The following is a 7,493-nucleotide window of genomic DNA, read 5'->3' as shown; positions in this document are numbered from 1 at the left end:
CAGAAAAACCTGGGTTTGAATCGAGTTCCTGCATATACTGGGTAACTGTGGGACATGACATAACTTCCTTGAGTCACCAGAAATAAAGTGAGGACAGAAGCAACCTTACCAAGCTATCAGGATTAAGTGAGCCTACTTGGTGCAATTCCAGAAGAAGTATGAAGAACATGTAGAAAATGAGGGTGGGCTCCCTACCTCAAACAGTCAGCTGGAGCCCAGCCTCAGTCAGGATCTAGTCAGGGAAGCAGAAATATTAACAGAGAGAATTTAATACAAGGAATTGATACAAAGGACATTGGAGGACTGAGAAAGTAAAGAGAGGACACTGAAGTAACATACAACTATTGACGGCAGAAAGCAACCACCATCCTAGGCTGAGGGAGCACTGGGAAGAGGTAGGGGGTTTTAGGACAGTTTTGAAAGAGGAGCTGGGAACCAGTTTTCTGTGGAAGGGAGACAGGGTGCCTCAGAGGAAGTGAGAAAAAATTGACATTGACTGTCCCTGCAGGATGGGGCTATTGCTGAGGCACAGAGGACAGGAAAAACTCCTCCCTCTCTCCTCTAGCCTAGAAGACTCAAGTATCCACTACAAACTGGCCTGACAAGGAAACAGCAGGAAAAGGAGTTCAATTAGTAGGGCCCTGGGCCAGCACCACAGGACCAATCCTGAGCTGGGAACTAGGAGTTTATAACTTGAGTACCAGCACAGATGGAACAGGTGGGGTGAGCCAACAGACCCTTAAGGACACACTCACCATCCATAGGTACGAATTTAGAGCATCCAAGTTTGCCTTTATCATTGGCCATCTTCTCACTTTATCCTGTGAACCCTGTAGTTCTCATCTGGCTTCCCCAGGCTCCAGTCACTCTGTTGCCTGGGACCTAAATCCACTAGCTCAGTACATTATCCCCCTTGAAATCCTAAATGGTTTGTGAGGCTTACTCAAATTTGGGTCCAGATTTTCCCCGGATGATGCCCCTTGCATTTCTAAGCTCTTTATGCAAGATACCTAAAGCTCACTCCAGGTCTTCCTCTTCTCACACTGATTCCCAGGGTTCCCAGAGGAGAGGTGAAGGTCTCACTTTCCTTTCCAAAGAGCAGCTGTTTCCTGTATGTTTGGAGGGCAGGCAGGAAACTGTATTATGGAGTAGAGAGAATGGGAAATCCTAGTTGTTTATCAAAATAAAGCAAATCACAAAATTGCATGTATTCCATGATTTTCCTAAGGGTGTTCCTAAAGAGGTGAATCTGAAATTCTGGAGGCTAAAAACTTTGGTTGGTCCATGCTTAGCTGACATGGGAACAACAAGGGAAGACTGGGGAAAAACAAAAGCTGTGTTATTTCTCTCAAGTGTCCATCCCTTAAGTTCATATATCCCAAGTCACACTCCTTCTCCAGGATTCCCTCTGCAATTTAATCATGACGCTGAGTCCAAAGACAGTGTCCTAATCTACATGTGAAGCCATACGTGAGCCAGATATTTTTAGATAAATTTCTTCCTTTAGATGATAAGCTTTAAGCAGAGCCTACAACCCACCAACTACATTTGCATTTAAGTGTTATTTAATTAAAACTCTATGAGTTTTCTGCCATATGGTTATACAGAAACATTTTCAACTAAGAGATTCCATGACAAGTGGGCTGGTGTGTGAAGACCTTCAACAATCTCAATTTCTGAGCCTCTTTTTACCAAAGTGGCCCAACCAGAAACATGATACCAACTACAGAAAATCCAGATCCCATGTATTTCCCTTTCTTTCTCCTACAATTCCTTGACACTTTAAAGGGAAAAAAATACTATTTTTAAAAGATAGAAAGATGAAGGGGGGAGATTCTAAAGGGTTAAGAATTTTTGCCTTATAAAAATGACTTCCTTGGGGGAAAAGAAGGCTAAAGTTGCGTTACTAAATTCTCTGTATAAAGATGTACCAGGAAGCTTATGGCCTGATTCTTTGGGCCAAAATATGGAGAAAGGGGGGGAAGAGGGAATGGTCCAGGATGAGGACAAGAGGTCATCTGTTTTCTCTTCCCCAAATCAGTGGCTGAGGAGCTCCTTAACTAAGTCTTGGTTCTTTCTGGCACCAACAAAGAAACTTCCATCTAAATAGGTATCTGTCAAAAGCAGAGAGTGGATTGAGACTGGATTAAGTGGGGTAAATGTTTTCTTCTTTTTTTTCCAAAATGCATTGGCATAAAAATAATTGAGGAAGTAAATGAGAAAATACGCGTCACTTAAAATTGAATTGATGGCTGAGAGGCAAATGAAAAGATTTTAAAAGCAGGGTTAGTACATTAAAGAAACAATATGAGCACTAGAGAGAGGCTGCTTGCCTGACTTCCCTCTCCCCGCACTTAAATTAGAATAACCTTTTAAAATGAAAATGAAATATAGGGAAATCCTGACATTTAAAACTAAACTAGGGTCTTATGCTTGCTGGAGAAATCTAAATTATTAAAACTGAGTGGACAGGGAGTACTCAGAGTTTGTTTCTGGGGACAGCTAGCTATAGGTAGGCAAAATTGGGATGTTCAGATTAAACCCAGAGAATATCAAGTTTGACCAGTTGGGTGACTGATGACATTGAGAAGCACAAAGGAGGGCAGAATTGCTTGGTGGAAAGAGCTCTGGACTAAGCATCAACTCTGCACTCTAGCGACCTTTAGCCCCTGAGTATTGGTCTTCTCCGCTCTGAAGTCACAGGACCAGTTTCCAAGGTCCCTGCCCTCTCTCACACTTATGATTCCAGGAGATGCTTACAATGCAGGGAATGATGCCTCAGTACTTCAAAAAGATTACTCACTTAGAAATAAAATTGAAGAAAAGACTGTACATATTTCACTCAAATTGCAAGCCCAGACTTAAAAACAAAACCTCTTATGGCTAAAAACTCTACTACCTGTGAGTTCTGTCTCAAGTTGCTAGTTTTTATCCCTACACCTAATCCATGAGTTCTTCTCCATCATGCATGCAAGAGTAGATGAGGGGAAAACTATCTACATAGAAGTTACCTGGAAATATTTTGCAAAATAAAAAAAGTAAGTATATCCCTGGTATTCCTGGTGATTCTAATGCACAATCAATTATGGAAATCATACTGGCTCACATCTCTCTATAAGAGCCCATCCCTGCAGTTTTCATGCAAAAGGTTAGATGCCATCCACACTCTATCTCCTAGCATCATCTTTACAGTACTTGAGGACCATGGGTCATGAATATTTCCTTTGTTAAGATACACCAAAAAAAAAAGTCACAGACAAACATACCTCCATCACTCACTAAATGGATGACCCTGGATGAGTTATTTTTCCTCATAAGCCAGATAATTCCCTCTGATAAAATTAGGTTAAAAATACCTGGTGGAGTTTTTATGAGGATGACATATGTAGGCATCTAGCACAAGGCGTGGCCATCATTATGGCTTAATGCATGCTTGTCTCTACAAATTTCAGAATTTTTAATGCCTCAGGTACATGAAGCCAAGGATACTTCTAAGGGGAGTATTTCCTTATCTTGCCAAGAGGTTGGCCATAGACTTGTACCAGATACACTGATCTCTTGGTTCTTGAATTACATTAACTAATTAAATCACAAATTAATTAATTAATTAATTAATTAATTAATTTGAGTACTGGAGATATAACCCAGTGGTGCTTTACCATTGAACTACATCCGCAGTCTTTTTTATTTTATTTTTTATTTTGAGGCAGGGTCTTGCTGAGTTGCTAAGGCCAGCTTCAAATTTGAGATTCTCCTGCCTCAGCCTCCTTACCTGCTGGGATTACAGGTGTACAACACTGCCCCCTATTTGAGTCACAATTAAGGGGCCCTTCCACTGAGGACTGAGCATACAATAATCTATAAACAATCTATAAACAATTATCTCTAGATGAACAATACTTTTCAAATGCCAACAAGTCCTTTTGGCTCTCAAACTAATAGTTATATAGGTATTAAAGAGTTTCCCTATGCTCTTAAAATGACAATGAGCCCTCACCTGTTTTCAGGGGAAAAAAATCTTACAATTAGCATATTTAGCCTCTACTCACACCACTCCTTCTGAGCACAAATTTTCACATTTATGTATCATTTTATACTTTTAAGGAGTATTTAGAGACACATAATATCAAAACTGATAGTCATTCATTAAGATAACATTTGCTTATATGTGGCTATTATCACCATCATATAATATACATTATTTAGATCACTACATATGAAAAACTAATGAAAATAAATCCAGAACTTGACCCCTTTCTGTGCCAAGCTACCACCTCTCCTACCACCAGCCAGCTCTAGGCTGCCATTATCTCTCACCTGGATTTTTACAGCAAGGTCCTGGCTAGTTTCCCTGTTCCAACTTTGTCCCTCCATACTTTATTCTGACTAGAGCAGCCAGAGTGGTCCAATTAAAGCAGAGGAAGCTCATGTCATTCACCACCCCTAATAGGGTCCTTTTCACATTCAAGATAAAAGTAGTCGTCCTTGAAGTGACCTTTACAGCTACACACCCTCTGCCCCTCTCTCTTCTCACCTTTTTCACCTCCGATGCTGCAACTCTTGACCCCTTCACTTCTCTTCAGCCACAGTAACCACTTTTCTTTACTTACTCTGGGCAGCACTGCTGCTATTCTCTCTGCCTGGGATGTTTCTGTCCAGATAGCAACGTGGCTTTGTCTCTCCCCTCCTTTAAGCCAAGTTTCCTAAGTTGCCAACTTTCTCTCTCAGTGAAGCCTTCTCTTCTCAGTGGCCATGGATTTAAAATCACACTTTTTATCAAATGCCTTTTCTGCACCTAAAGCCACCATCGTGTAGGTTTTGCTTTTATTCTGTTGATATGCTTTCCCTTCACTATAAAATTTCTAAAAAATGATACAGAAGGTAAATATTCCCACAGAATCAAGGCCTTTTGTAACATTAGAATGAATGAGGAAAGCCTAAAGCTTTCTTTGGAAGATTTGGAGCAAGACAAATTTTCCAACTTTCACTACTTTTATTTAACATAGTGCTGGAACTCCCAGCCAGACCAATTAGGCAAGAGAAAGAAAGAAAACCATCCAAATCGGAAAAAAAAGGAAGTCAAATTGTCACTGTTTTCGGATGACATGATCTTATATATACACCCCTCAAAGACTCCACCAAACACTATTTGAACTGATATATGAATTCAGCAAAGTTACAGGACAAAAGGAGATACACAAATGGCTCACAGATACACACAAAAAAGCTCATCATCACCAATCACAGGAAATGCATATCCAAACCACAATGAGATATCTCAGACCTCTAAGAATGGCTACCATGAAAATAAACTAGAGATAACAAGTGCCGATAAGGATATGGAGAAAAGGGAACACTTGCACACTCTTGGTGGGAAGGTAAATTAAAATGACCTTTCTAGAAAACAGCATGGAGTTTCCTCAAAAAAATTAAAAATAGAACTATCATAAGATCCACCCATCCTACTACTGGGTATATATACAAAGGGAATGAAATCAGTATGTTAAAGAGCCATCTGCTCTCCCATGTTCATTGCAATACTGTTTGCAATAGTCAAAAAATCAAAACAACCAAAGTGTCTAGAAATGGATGAATAGATAAAGAAAATACAGTACATCTACACTGGGGAATACTATTCAGTCCTTTAAAGTAATGAAAGTTCTATCATTTGCAACAACATGGATGGAAGAAGAGATCATTACGTTAAGTGAAATTTGAGTGAAATCATACGTGGAATCTAAAATGTATTGATCTTACAGAAAATGAAAGTAGAATGGTGGTTACCAGAGGCTGGGGAGAGGAAAGGGAAGGAGGCTTAAGGGAAAGTTGATCGATGGATACTAATCTGCAGTTAGACAATATTAAGATTCAGAAGCTCTGCCATAGGGTGACTGTAGATGACAATAAGCACTATACAAGAAAGAATTCTCCAGTTTTTGCCTTAAAGAAATAATAAATGTTTAAGGAGCGAGATATGTTTACACTGTACTGATTTAAACATCACATGATTTATGCACGTATCAAAACATCACATGATACCCATTAATATAATCTTTATGTTTTTATATACCAGAAAATAATATTAATTTAAATTAAGAAGAAATAAATAATATAAAATGGCAAATGTCTCCTTCTTCAACCCCCACATTCCCCATGCCCCTTCCTTACTTAAACAATTCAAAGGTCCTTATAACATTTTGATCTACTATGTCATTTCTTATTTTGTTTACTTGTTGTCTTGCACAACTGGAATACAGAGTCTATAAGGTAGACTTTTAGTTTATTGACATATTTCCAGCACTCAGGATAAAGTCTGGTACATAGTAGGCACTCAACAAATACATTCAAAGAGAAAATACAAAGCTTGCAAATGATCATGCCTTCACAGTAGCAGAGCTCACAGGGTCTTCTGATTCTATTTGCAGATTCTTAATTCCATGCCATGTGTCCCTGCCTTATGTCATCAAAGTCAGGATTCGAAAATAATTTTTCCTATTATCCTTCAAATTAATTTCATGGGACCTCATATAATCTGATGCCAGTGTTTTAAAAATGCTTTTAAAATTGGCTTTTAGGAAGATTCTTAATCACATAAGAAATCACAATATTTTCACATTATCACCCCAGCTGCTAATGGTGCTATTTTGGGGTAGTTCATTCTATTACCAAAATGACCTTTATTTATCTGTTTTCTGGTCACCTGACTTGACTACATATGATTTCTGATCCTTTCTGGACTTCACAATACATTCTCAAAAAATAGAAATGATGTGCCACTATTTAGAGCAAATAGTTCTCTACACAGGAATAGATTCTTACAATACTTAATACAAAACTATTGCATCAAAAATTAAAAGATAATTAATGGAATCTACTTGTACACCTGTGGCAAAGAGCAATGCATTTAAATATAAAAGCCCAAGTTTACAAGATTCCAAAGATATGGAAATTATCAGGCTAAAACATGTTCAAGGAAGAAAAGTAAACTGGTTAATAAACAGGAAAAAAACCTTAGAAGGTCACAGGTGTAGAGAAAATAGCAATGGAAACTAAAATAAAACAGAAATAACTTCACATGTCAAATTTAAAATTTTTTAAGATCAATCACAAGATGGCAACATCAAGGGGAAGTGGAGTGACGGATATAAAGTATTCTTTGTATTCATTTTTCAACTTTTCTGAAATTGTTTCAAAACCTTAAATGAAAGAATAGATGCTCTGTTTAGTGTCGTACATCTGTGTATCTATCCCTGCATCAATACTGTGCTCTTTTAATTAGTAGTATTACAATGTCTTAATATCTAATATGGGCTTTTTTCTTCTTTGTGATTATCTTGACTATTCATGACCCTTGGTATTTTTATATAAAATAAAAAATCAGTTTGTCAATTTCCACAAAATCTCTGCCAGGATTTCTACTAGAATAACATAGATTTATAGGTCATCATGAAAAGAACAGTGAAAGGTGCTGTAACAAAAAAAAACCACTGTTT

Source organism: Spermophilus citellus (genome assembly GCF_964194105.1).
Source record: "Spermophilus citellus genome assembly, chromosome: 7".
Classification (NCBI taxonomy): Eukaryota; Metazoa; Chordata; class Mammalia; order Rodentia; family Sciuridae; genus Spermophilus; species Spermophilus citellus.
This window is presented reverse-complemented; position numbering follows the sequence as displayed.